The sequence below is a fragment of the Eubalaena glacialis genome, chromosome 1 (assembly GCF_028564815.1).
Source record: "Eubalaena glacialis isolate mEubGla1 chromosome 1, mEubGla1.1.hap2.+ XY, whole genome shotgun sequence".
Classification (NCBI taxonomy): Eukaryota; Metazoa; Chordata; class Mammalia; order Artiodactyla; family Balaenidae; genus Eubalaena; species Eubalaena glacialis.
In genome coordinates, this window is record NC_083716.1 from 30,300,337 (window position 1) to 30,312,742 (window position 12,406).

Genomic DNA, 12,406 nt, shown 5'->3' on the forward strand with positions numbered 1-12,406 from the left:
GTGCATGAATGTGAAGCAATAGTCCCTAGTCTCACAGTATCCACAGGGTACTGGGGGAAGGCAGAGAACATGCATGTAAGGATTATTAACATCTCCAGTGCCATATGAACCTGTACCGAGCACACTAGTGGAATTTGATGGAGAGAGAGCTGCCTGGGGACAGGTAAGGTCAGGGAGTATTTCTTCCAGCAGAGGGGACCTGAGCTAGAGTGAGGTCACTCCAGACTTGATGGTTGAAAAGGATGAGGAGGGCGTTCTAGTCCTGCAGGGTGCCATGCGGCAAAGGCAAGGACGTAGCAATGGGCAGAGAGCTCAGGAGCACGCTGTCGGGTGGGAAGAGGATTTGTGAAAAGCAATGATGGGAAATAGGCAGGACAGAAGGCTCAAGCCTGGCTGAAGGCTGATTTCATTCTACAGCCAACACGAGGTTTATCTGAGAAGACACCCGCGATTGTATACAAGTTGGAAGGTGACCAGTCCCTTCACTTGTTTAAGTGACCACATTCACGTGTCGGCAGCGCCCCTCCAAGGCAAGCTTTGCGGCTGCCTTCTCTTGGCTTCTCCTAGGCACCCAAATGAGCTGTTCAGAGATGGAAGTGACTTAGGAATGGGGCGGTGTCTCCAGAAGGCTAGAACCAGATCTTCAGACCATCACCCCCACTGTCTGCTCAGGCCAGGAGCTCGATATGGGGGTGTCCGCAGGGGGCCAGCATGGATCTTTCTGTTCTCAGTGGAAGAGCCCTGTCACCAGCAGCCTCAATGCCAACAGTTCCTTGCTCACCCCTACCACAAGAATGGTGAAAGACCCTGGCCATGGGGACCTTTATTGTAGAAGCGTTAGTGAGCAGACCCTGCTTTTTAGAGATGTTTGTAAAACCTGGTAAGTAACGGCCCCCACAAGGTCTTTATTCTAAGAGCAGCCCGGACACCTTGGCCGTGAGCACCTGCTTTGGGACTGTGCAGCTGACCTGCATTTCATCAAGGATGGAGTCAGGTGAGAACCCAGGGGCCGGGTTTGCGCTAGAGAAGGTGGAAAGTCATCTGCACACTGTATAAACTGGAGCAGTCTGCACTTGGAGTGGGGAAGAAGTTTAATAATAGTAAACAAACTTCCTTGGAAAGGGGTGACCTAAAGGGGAACCAGTTATTAGGGGAAAAAAAACACCACCACTGCTTTTATAGTAACTCTCCTCAGTCTATAATGAGAAAACCTCTCTTCGGTGTAAACAACCTCCTAACATGAGTCACCCCAAGACCAGCTCCCAACCCTCAGCCCAGGAAGCAGGGCACAGAGAAGCAGTCAGGTGTAAATTATGGGAGCCCTTCAGGGCAGGAAGCAAGGGGAGTTATAATAGTAAATTAATTTCACATAAGTGGTATTAGCAGTTAAATAAATAGCAGTCCCACTGCTAACCCTGCCTGGAATGCTGAGTGTCTGTCCCTTGCCAGAAGACAGAAAAACCTTAACGGCTGAGCAGGAATCAGGTCACAACACTGTCGCCTACCGGCGCTTAAGGACACCTCTGGAAATATAAGGCAGAAAAATGTTTGTGTTTGAAAAGACATTGCAAGTTGGGAAGAGATGTACGTGGGGGGAAAGCAGCCTCCCACCCATGGTTCGGCCACCTTTTATGGTGGCCATGATGCCCCATGAGCCAATGGAACCCTAAATGCAACCTAAACAGTGGCAGAGGGGTCGCCCAGGGCTTGGGGTGAATCGAGGGCAGTGAGTTCTAAGGACGGACCCATCAGGAGCTTCCATTCCAGGCTCAGTATGTGTTGGTTTTATTTTTAAATTGTCAACCTCTTGTTTGTTTGAGCTTCTTAAGGCTTCTGCCCCTTTCACAGTTTGAGAGCGACCTCTGCTCAGGCAAGAGGAGTGCTCGGGTCTTTGGGACCCTGGGGGCTACGGGGCACAGTGGGGAGACCCGGGTTTGAGGTATGTCAGGCCAGCTAGGTTCCTCATCTGCAAAGTCGGGTTAGTCAGACTTCATAGAGTTGCTGCGAGGACTAAAGTAAATTAAGTTAGAAGCAAAAAGCCCCTAACCCGAGCTCTGCCATGCTGAAGGTGAACACATCAATTAATAGCAGCTCCCTTCCCCCCACCCCTGCTTCCCATAAAACAGTGGACCCAAATAAGAGGATCTGTACTGGACACTATCCAAGGAGTCTGTCTCAGTATCAAAATCTTCCTAAGGTGGTGAGAATCACCCTTCCTTGAGGTAATTCTCAGTCAGGACCTCAGGGATACTTCACGAGGCTGTGATTCTCGCTCTGCCTTTGCCTAGAACCTTGAGCTGAATCAAGGTGGATCTGCAACCCGAGGCAGCGGGGAGGAACATTCTTCTGAGTCCTTTAACCAGGAGTTCCTAAACTTTTTCGACTATACCCACTTGGGCAGCTCCAAAGAACACCAACGTCCCACCTGTTTATTCCATGCCTCTCCTGAGTTTGGTAATTGGGGGAATGAGATTAAAGGGAAGGAGGTGAGAATCGCAGAGGAACCCAATAAATTTGTTGCACTGAACTTCTTGAACATGTGACATCAGACTCACTTCTCATTTGTATTAAAAGAGAAGAGCCTGACATACACTGGATTTTACGTCGTGAGTGAATGGCCTCTGGTCTCAAAAACAACCCTACTTAGGTTTATTACGTGAATCTAAATTGCGAGATGCAAGTTACTAGAATAGCATAAATCCACAGGCAAGCAAGACACTAAGGAAGTGTGCCTAGAGTGTGGCCAATGGTGCCAGGTTGCCCAGATTTTCCCAGTTTTAGCACTGAAAATTCCACATCCTGGCAAAACCCTCAGTCCTGACCAGACTGGGATGGCTGTTCACTCTACCATACAAGCAAACTGTAAGGGATTGTGCGTCCATCTCCTTTAGCAACTGGGATCTATAAGGGATTACTTACTAAACTACAATTCATTTATATCCACGTCTGAATGGTGGACTATTTTATAGGACCAAAATACCCACTCTAGGACAAACCAAAATCTCTCATCAGACTAAAATGGATAATGAGGGCACAAAACCAATAGTGACTTATAAATAAAAAGTATGAATAACAGCTATTGGAAACCACAACAACTCAAATGAATGCCAAACAACTAACCAAAAAGCATCCTTCCAAAAACTGGAGAAATTCCGCCTGTGTATAGCCTGGAATAACAAATTTGAGTCCTTGGTGAACCCTGCAAACACTAATTTTAGCTTATGAATACCAAATCCTTGAGGGTTACTGTCAAGCAGCCTTTAATTGTACATGAGAAGGAAAGTGTATGAGCCGCCTGCAGGAACCAGGAGAAAGACTGGCATTCCTGGGTCATTAATAGTCATCAAAACAACACTTAGTTCCCACCAGTGTCATGGCCAACGCCTTCAAAGGCACTGCATTAACTCATTTAATAAATGAGAAAACTAAGACCCAGGGAAGTTAAATGACTTTTCAAAGCTATGATTGTCATGGAGACCCTAAAAAGATTTTCTGAGTATTATAGAGGTGTGTTGGAGAGCAGAGTTGTAGGATTTTCAGATACTTAATCTGTCCTATTTAGTCACTCCCTCCAGATACATCTAAATAGTGAAAGAGGATTGATTCAGTTGGTCCCCAAAAAGATATGTTGTGGTTCTAACCCCCAGTATCTGTGAATGTGACCTTGTTGGGAAATAGGGTCTGTGCAGATGTAATCCAGTTAAGACGCAGTCATCAGGGTGGGTCCTAATCCAGTATGACAGGTGTCCTTATAGGAAGAGGGAGAATGAGACACACACAGGAGAACACCACGTGAAGACACAGACACAGAGGGAAGACGGCCATGTGAAGACAGAGGCAGAGATCTGAGTGATGCTGCCACAAGCCAAGGAACACCCGGGGCTACCAGAAGCAAGAGGCAAGGGAGGATCCTCCCCTAGAAGCTTCAAAGGGGGTACAGCACTGCCCACACTTTGATTTCCAACTTCTAGCCTCCAGGACTGTGAGGGAATACATTTCTGTTGTTTTAAGCCACTTGGTTTGTGGTACTTAGTCGCAGCTGCTCCAGGAAACTCATACAAGACCTCTAAGTGGCTCTCAGCCCCCAGGGGCTGGGTATCTGGGGAACAAAAGAGGGAGGGGCAGTTCGTCATCAGTGTCTTCACTGTGTCTTTCCTGTCTCTGTGCTAGCAGCATCAGAGTGCTTTGGAGTCTCCCTCCCTGGGGGGGTGGGCACACAGCTCAGGCATGGAGAGGGTGGATGATGTCTGGGCAGCAGGAGGGTGGGGGGCCCTGGCAGGCACGCTCCCTTGCTCACTGAGGGTGCTGTTCTTGGTCAAGTGCTTCCAGGAGGACCCCTTGACATTTTCCTGTCCACACGCCATTTGGCAAGGGCACTGGATTTGATGAGCCATACTGCCCTTCTGTTTTTTCCTAGGACAAAAGCAAATTGCTCATCAGATTACCGCGGGAGGGGCTACCTCTGTGGAAACTAAGAAGTTGCACATTATTTTGATTTCAGGTTTAACATCTTACAAAGCAACATACGGACTTGGTTGGGTTACGAACTGCTCTGTGATCTGACTGCCTGTGAACTTCCACCCAGAGGAGAGAGGAAGCTTCCCAGGGCCAGGATGGCACCAGCCAGTGCAAGGTCGATGGTTATAAATATTCACCAGACACAGAGTATGATTCCAATTTTATAAAATAAATGTACTTACATATGTATCTGTATATGAAAATACCTGGAAAGGAAACACCAAATGCTGTCTATCCAGGGTAGAATTATGAATGTTTTTATTTTACTTTTATCACTTTTCTAATATTGCTACAATAAACTCTAATGGAAGGAAAATTGTAATAAAACAAACAAAAGGAAAACCACCCATAGTTACAGCTCCTGAGCACAAAAGCTGTTATTATTTTGATGCCTGATGGACAGCTGAAAACACGCAGAGAGCGATAATGATGTAAGTACACATAATACATAACATTAACCCTTTCTTACTCTGTAAAGGAATAAAGAGCTTTTTCCAGTGAAGCACTTTTTTTCCTAGCTGGAAACACATTATCCTGTGTTTACAAAACTGTGGTTTCACTTGAAGTCATCACAAGCATCTCCCCATGTTGTTCTAAACCTTTCATTCTTAATAATAACAAGATTTAATAGGTGCATAATAGTCCCCTAAGTGTATAAACCTTCATTTACTTAGTCCCTATAATTGGACATTTTAATTTTAGGTTTGGAATTTTAAAATTAGGAATTTTGTGTTTCACTTCTAACATCAAAAATTCAGAGCGCCAGAGAATTTACAGGTTGTATTGTGTCTTTTAATCCCTTTGGTTTATTTTTATTAATAAGCAGTCATTTACTCCATAACTCTCTGTGGCTCATATGCATGTGTTTATTTATGTCTCATCAAAGTGTTATCCCCCTTTCTTTAAATTACAGCTTTTTAAACGTCTCTAGCATTTTGTGTCCCAGGATACACTTTGATTTGCCCTCCCCTGTGGGATGGCAACTTCCCTTCTGCTGAAGCTAAAAGAGGGTTTGCAGAAATTGGTTTAGAGCTGAGATTCTCCTAACATGTCTGGTCCATGAAGTCGGCTGCACCTGGTCCGAGGGAGGTGGGGCTTTGCTGGTCTGCCACCGCCTTGTGCTCCCTGCAACACTCATGATCTGGAAATCAGCCGAGTTGCAGCTTTGGTTGTTTGACGGAAGCTTGGGTTTGGGCCTGTTTTGCCCCATACCAGCTGGGTGGCATTCGTGCCACTGTTTTGCACTTTGCTACTAGTCTTGTTGGAATGAAAGTGATTTGAATATCAGTTGATATTGAGTAAAAGAATACTGTTTCTGCCACCATGCCTCCACTTTCCTGAAACCCCAGGGCTATTTTCAACTTGAATCCTGCCCTTCCTTCACCCATATGACTCCCCTGCCTTTCTGCAAGGAGGCAGATATGTGACATATGTCACTCCTCATCCCGTGCCTGTGGCCAAATCACCGAATGGTCACTTACATTTTTTCCGGCGAAGCCTGGACACAGCGCTGGTTGGCAAGACACCTGAGGAAGAAAACTGTGATCCTTGGACTCAGTGATGTTTCGTGTCCCTTCCAATGATTATATTCTGTGAACCTCTATCCAAATCTTTCCACTTTCACCTTTTTAATTTAAAATCTGGATTGTGTAGGATTGCAATCAGAACACAAGAAGTCTCTGCAGTGACACAAGTCTTTACGTGGGGAATCCTGGTGTAGGGAGCAGAGCCTCCCAGGACCGTGCAGTGTGAAGCAGAAACAGTCTGGAAGATGGAGGAAGAGGATCTGTGAGTGGCACGCTGACAATAAACCCAAACCAGGTGAAACAGGCACATTTCCTTAACCGTACTTGGCTAAGGATTTTCACCAATCCTTGGTGAGGAGCGAGTGGAAATTAATATCAGAATCCCACTGTATATCTGTACTTCACAGTATATAATTATGCTTGTTTACTTTACAATAAGCTGTCTAAGATTCTCATTCCAGAGTGAAGATTCAGACCGTCTCAAACAATTCTTTTGCTGTCTTTAGAAGTCCTACAGTAAAAACGTTATTGGATATCATTATAATTATAAATCTGTAATGGAGGGTCCCCCAGGTGACTGTCCAAACAAGATTACAACTCCCAAAGTGAGACAACGAGGTTAACAGAACCCTTTCCAGAATGCTGCTTTAATGATGCTTAGTTTCGAACCAGGGGTACTACATGTTACAGCAGCGTCAGAGGGCTTATCCATGCAGGCATGGCCTGCATTTACTGAGCATTTACGATGGGGTGGGCATGTGCTGGGTGTTAGGGATACAGACGAAAATAAAACAGAGTCCATAACCTCAGGAAGCCTCTGGGAAGTAAATAAGCAATAAAAATGTGAGTGGGAATAGGATTTTAAAGAAGAGAGGGTCCGGAATAGTCACTAAGGGACAAGGATATGGAAGACAATGAGAAATTAATAAAAAGACTATGTTAGACCAAGCCCATCTTGTGACAGACCAGGTCCATGGAACTTGTATGAAACATTTAGAATAAAGAGATGAGAGGGCTGCTTTCTGTTTCATGCTCCGAGGGCATAAATAGCACAAGCAGTGAGATTCCAGAGGATTTGGATGGTTTTGAACATCAAGATGTCAGGTGGCAAGTGTCCTGTAGTGCGTGCAGATGGCTTGAAGTGGGGCATGTAAGCGAGGAGAGGAATTCACATCCCCCTGGAGTAGGGGGAGATGAAGCTATTAAGGAGCGACGATTGAAATGTTCATCTTGGAGCACAGCTGCAGGAAACACGGCCAGCGAGATATAGGCAGACGATGGAAGAGGGAGTGTTTTATCAGCTTCCATCCTTGCGTGATGCCAACCTGTGAGAGGCAAGGAAGGGAGTCTGGAGGCAGCCCAGCTTTGTTAATGCTCAGCCTCAAGAAGCTTAATTGCCAGGAAGGCTTCCGCAGTTGGGGTCTCAGTAAAGGAGACAGAGCTTAAAACAGAGCTGTTAAAATTACTGGTGGAATTTATAACTCTACCCTCAGGCCATTTGGCCTTGGGATGTGTGACAGCATCTAGTGGAGCCTCACCTATTCATAGCGCTTGACATTGAGAAGAATCGGAAAGCCTAGATGATTGCCCTCTAAGCTCCCATCCTCCACTCCTCAAACTTCCCCTCAGTTACTGTGGTTTCCAGCTGCATTTCCTGCCTCTGTCCACTTATTCAAGCAGCCTGGCCTCACTTGATAATAATGAAAATTATAGCATGCTTCCTTGTATCTGTATATAGCTCACAGCTTACAAACTCTGACAATTTTTATTTCATTTGATAGAATGACATGTAGATGGAGGCAGAGTACATGTTATTATCTCCCCATTTTACAGCAGAACAAACTGAGGCTCAGAGAGTGTATAGGTATTTTCTCAGAGTCTCATAACTGGTAAGTAGTGCTAGATGTCCAACTCAAGTCATTTGACCATAAAGACCACTGCATTATGAGTGGTCTTTGTAAGACAGTGTGTCTACACAGTTGATTGTAAGTCGCTGATTGGTCTACCACCTTATAGCTGGATCTTATGTTTTTGAATGAGGACTACTTCCTGAGAGAAGAAATGCTCCCCCCCCAGCAGCCAGGTTTGGAGGATGTAGGGGCCCAGCCCATCTTTCCTAGGTAGAAGGAGATGGTGGTAATGATGGCGACCATCCCAATGTCATGAATAAGACTCAACCTGCAGGGCCCTGCCCCAGCCCTAATCCAGTTTGGGGTGGCCAGAATCTTAGTCCCCAACACCTAGAAAGTTTTGGCATAGTAGTCATTTGTCGTTTGGGCACTCAGCATCCGTTTCTCCTTGATTTGCTAACAGCGTGTAGAGAGTTAGATGTCTCCCCTGCACTGTGTGCCATCTTGGGGCGCTTCTCTTTCCTGGCCTAAGGTACACAAGTAGTCCTAGTACAACCAATCAGGCTCTCTCCTGGGACTTTGACAGTTGCTCCAAGTGAGACAGAATTTGTGGGAGCAAATTTGTTCCAGGGACAGAGCCCCAAGGCAGCTATTAATTAACTCGTTTCTCCTGCGCAGACCCCAGTACACTCTGGCTCCTGTCCTTTTTGAAGCCCTGTTCTTGGACTCGCCACTGGATTCTGAAAGCTACCTGGTGCCCCTCTAATAAAATCCTTTCCTGTCTAAGCTAGATGTCAGTTTCTGTCGCTTGCAACTAGAGACAAACACCACCTCCCTTCTCTTCCCTATGTCCTCCTTCTCCTCTGTCTTCCTCTTAGGGGAAGAACAATAGCATAAAGGGAAGAGCCATAGCATCAAAGTAAAAATCTGAGTTTGCATCTAATTATGCCAAGGCCTCGACTTAACATCAAATTAACAGTGGTTTACATGCACACGGGACACTTTTAGTGGTGCTTTTATCAACAGATCATGAGACATCGGGTCAATTAAAAATAGCTTCTAAGATAAGTAAGAATAAGGAAGGAATTCATAAAGCTGAGGGTAAAGCTGTTTATCCTGGGGGAAGGCACGGAACCGGAGCAGGAACCACAGTCCTCCCTCCATCTGTAAGGGGAGCTTTGTCCTAGATAGTGTGGGAAAAAAGAGGACGGGCCCAGAAATATTCTCTACAAAGAAGAGTAAACATTCTGGGGACCCTGGGCACCAAGTGAGACAACCGTCCCTTTTCACTTGGGATAAAGAGGGCACTGAGTTGGTGAGCGCGCTGAGGGTGAAGGCGGAAATTCCGGCGACATCAGGCTGGCCCCGACTCCGAAGGTGTGACGACCCTTTCCTGTTGTGCATCATCTCCCACTTCACACTGCGTGTGCAAAGAGGGGTCTGGGGCTGTGCGTGGGCCTCCCTGCGTTACCCAGAGGGTTGTGTGTGTCCCCTCCCCCCCAGGAGGCTGTAATTAGGCTTCAAGAAGTCAACAGGCGGCTAAAACATCATGGGTTGACTCAGGCTTTTGAAATGTGGAGGCAAAGCCCAAGGCTGCTTTGCTTCAGCCCCGCCCGTTTTGGTCGCTTGGAGCAGTTCCTGCTCTGTGCTCAGCACTCGGAGTCCCCTTCCGTCAAACTTGAAAGCAGCATTTTGGGGGTGTTTTAAAAAATTTTTTTGGTCTTAGATGATAATTAAGCATTGACTTGGCTCCACGCAGCTTCCACCAGACCTGGAGGCTGGAGCCTCTCCTGCGGGAACGGCAGAAGTTCCAGTGGGGTGACCTGACCAGCCCCACCTTTGTTTGGAGCCAGAATTCAGCTCAGATCCCTCGTCCATCAGGTGATTTGAGTGCCTGTTCAGATGCCTGTGCCCAAATGAGCTCTACAGGGTGGGCCACATCCATAGGCCTCCTGGGATTTTCTATCAGATGAGAGCTGTCTGAACTAGGCCCACTGTGTGGCCTATCTAGAGTTGAGTTTATAGCCCGGAACTTTCAAAATTGTTAAAAACCTGTGTCTGAAGGTTTTGGTGACCAGTGATTCCTCAGAGAGCCAAGCCTGACATTGGACAGGGCAGGAAAGAAGAGGTCTCCTTCAGGTCTCCTCACTGCAGGGGTGTCAGCTCTGGGACACTGGTGCCAAAGGACACCTTGCTTCCCTTCTCCCTCTTTTTTCTCATCACCTCCAGTAATGAGGGTTGGAGAATCCTGGGCACCCATGGATACCATTGCTGCTGGCTAATGTCTGCCCAGAGAGAGGCTGTGCCTTCTTAGGTGAGGAGCTGGATCTACTTGGTAGCTTCATTCACGTGTTTGATTGAGATGGACTTCTGTGTGGTCTTGTGGCATCTTTTCACTGTGATTAATTTGTATTTCTCTCGGGGGTCAGGTTCCACCCAGGTCCCCAGCTGCACAGGTTTGAGTCTCTGCTCTGACATTTGCTAACTGCATGGGCAAGTGACTCAATATCTCTGAGTGATGCTTCCTCAGCCCTAAATGGAGATACTAGTGCTTAGAGAATTGTGGTGTTTAAATAAGATAAAGGGTAAAGCATTTGGCACAGTCCCTGGCATATAGTAGGTGTCTAATAAATGTTAGTTTCCTTCCTGTGGTTGATTGATGGTAGTAACAGCCACCATCTCTTCCCTGGGATCAAAACAGGTCAGTATGAAAGAACATCCTGATGGATTAGTGATGTCTGCATGAGCACAGGAATGGCAGCATTATGATGACCATTTACCATCTTCAGCCTAGATGATATTTAAAGTCCCTTTGATCTTTAATGGTACATGACTAATGGCATTTGTTTCAAGACACAGCCATGCCACCCAGAGTCTACGTTACTTAGGGTGGTGATGGGAGAGGGAAGATGGGTATTAGACTTTTCTTGTCTGGATTTTCCACCCAGAAACCTGAAAATGGTTAGTCTGGTCTAGAATCCTCCCCACTGCAAACATGCTGGCCACTATGGGCAAACAAACAAACAACCAGAAACCTTAGAAAACAATAGATGGAAAGAAAAGTAAAGGAAGGATTAACATAAAATTCAGAGTTTCCTTTGAGAAAAGGAAAAGAATTCCACTGGAGTGAGTAATATTCTTGGTAATATTCTAATTTTTAAGCTGGCTGGTAAGTGCTTGGGTGTATAGTATGTGAATATTTTTAGGATATTCACAGAGTTGAGCAACCATCACTATGAGCAATTTTAGAGTATTTTCATCACCCCCAAAAGAAACCCCATAACCATTTCTCCCCATTTCTCCCTAAGCCCCCCAGTCCTAGACAACAAGTAATCCACTTTCTCTCGTAGGGAGTTACCTATTCTGGACATTTCATATAAGTGCAATCATACAATGTGGTCTTTCACGATTGGCTTCTTTCACTTAGCATAACGTTTTCAAAGGTCATCCTTTTGGTAGCATATATCAGTACTTCATTCCTTTTTAGTGCTGAATAATATTCCATTATGTGGAGAGACCACATTTTATTTATCCATTTATCAACTGATAGACATTTGGGTTGTTTCCACTTTCTGGCTGTTATGAATAATACTGCTATGAATATTCATGTACAAGTTTTTGTGTCAACCTGTGTTTTTACTTCTGTTGGGTATGTACATAGGAATGGAATTGCTCAGTTATATGGTAACTCTATGTTTAACATTTTGAGAAACTGCCAGACTGTTTCTCAAAGTAGCTGCACTGTTTTACATTCCCAATGTATACAGCAATGTATAAGGGGTTGAATTTCTTCACATCCATGCCAACACTTGTTATTGTCTACCTTTTTTATTATAGCCATCCTAATGGGTGTAAAGTGGTATTTCAGGGCTTCCCTGGTGGCGCAGTGGTTGAGAATCTGCCTGCCAATGCAGGGGACATGGGTTCGAGCCCTGGTCTGGGAAGATCCCACATGCCACGGAGTAAATGGGCCCGTGAGCCACAATTACTGAGCCTGCGCGTCTGGAGCCTGTGCTCCGCAACAAGAGAGGCCGCGATAGTGAGAGGCCCGCGCACCGCAATGAAGAGTGGCCTCCACTTGCCGCAACTAGAGAAAGCCCTCGCACAGAAACGAAGACCCAACACAGCCAAAAATAAATAAATAAATAAATAAAATTAAATTAAAAAAATTTTTTTAAAAAAGTGGTATTTCATTGTGATTTTGATTTGCATTTCCCTCATGGCCAGTGATGTTGAGTATCTTTTCATGTGCTTATTGGCCATGTGTATATCTCCTTTGGAGAAATGTCTATTCAGACCCTTTGTCCATTTATTTGTCTTTTTATTATTGAGTTATAAGTGTTCTTTATATATTCTAAATATAAGATCCTTATCAAATATAATTTGCAAAAGTTTTCACTTTCTTGATCAAGACTTTGGTCTTGAAGCACAAAAAATTTTAATTTTGATGGTGTCCAGTTTATCTCTTTTTTCTTTTGTTCTTTTGTGCTTTTGGTGTCATAGCTAAGAAAC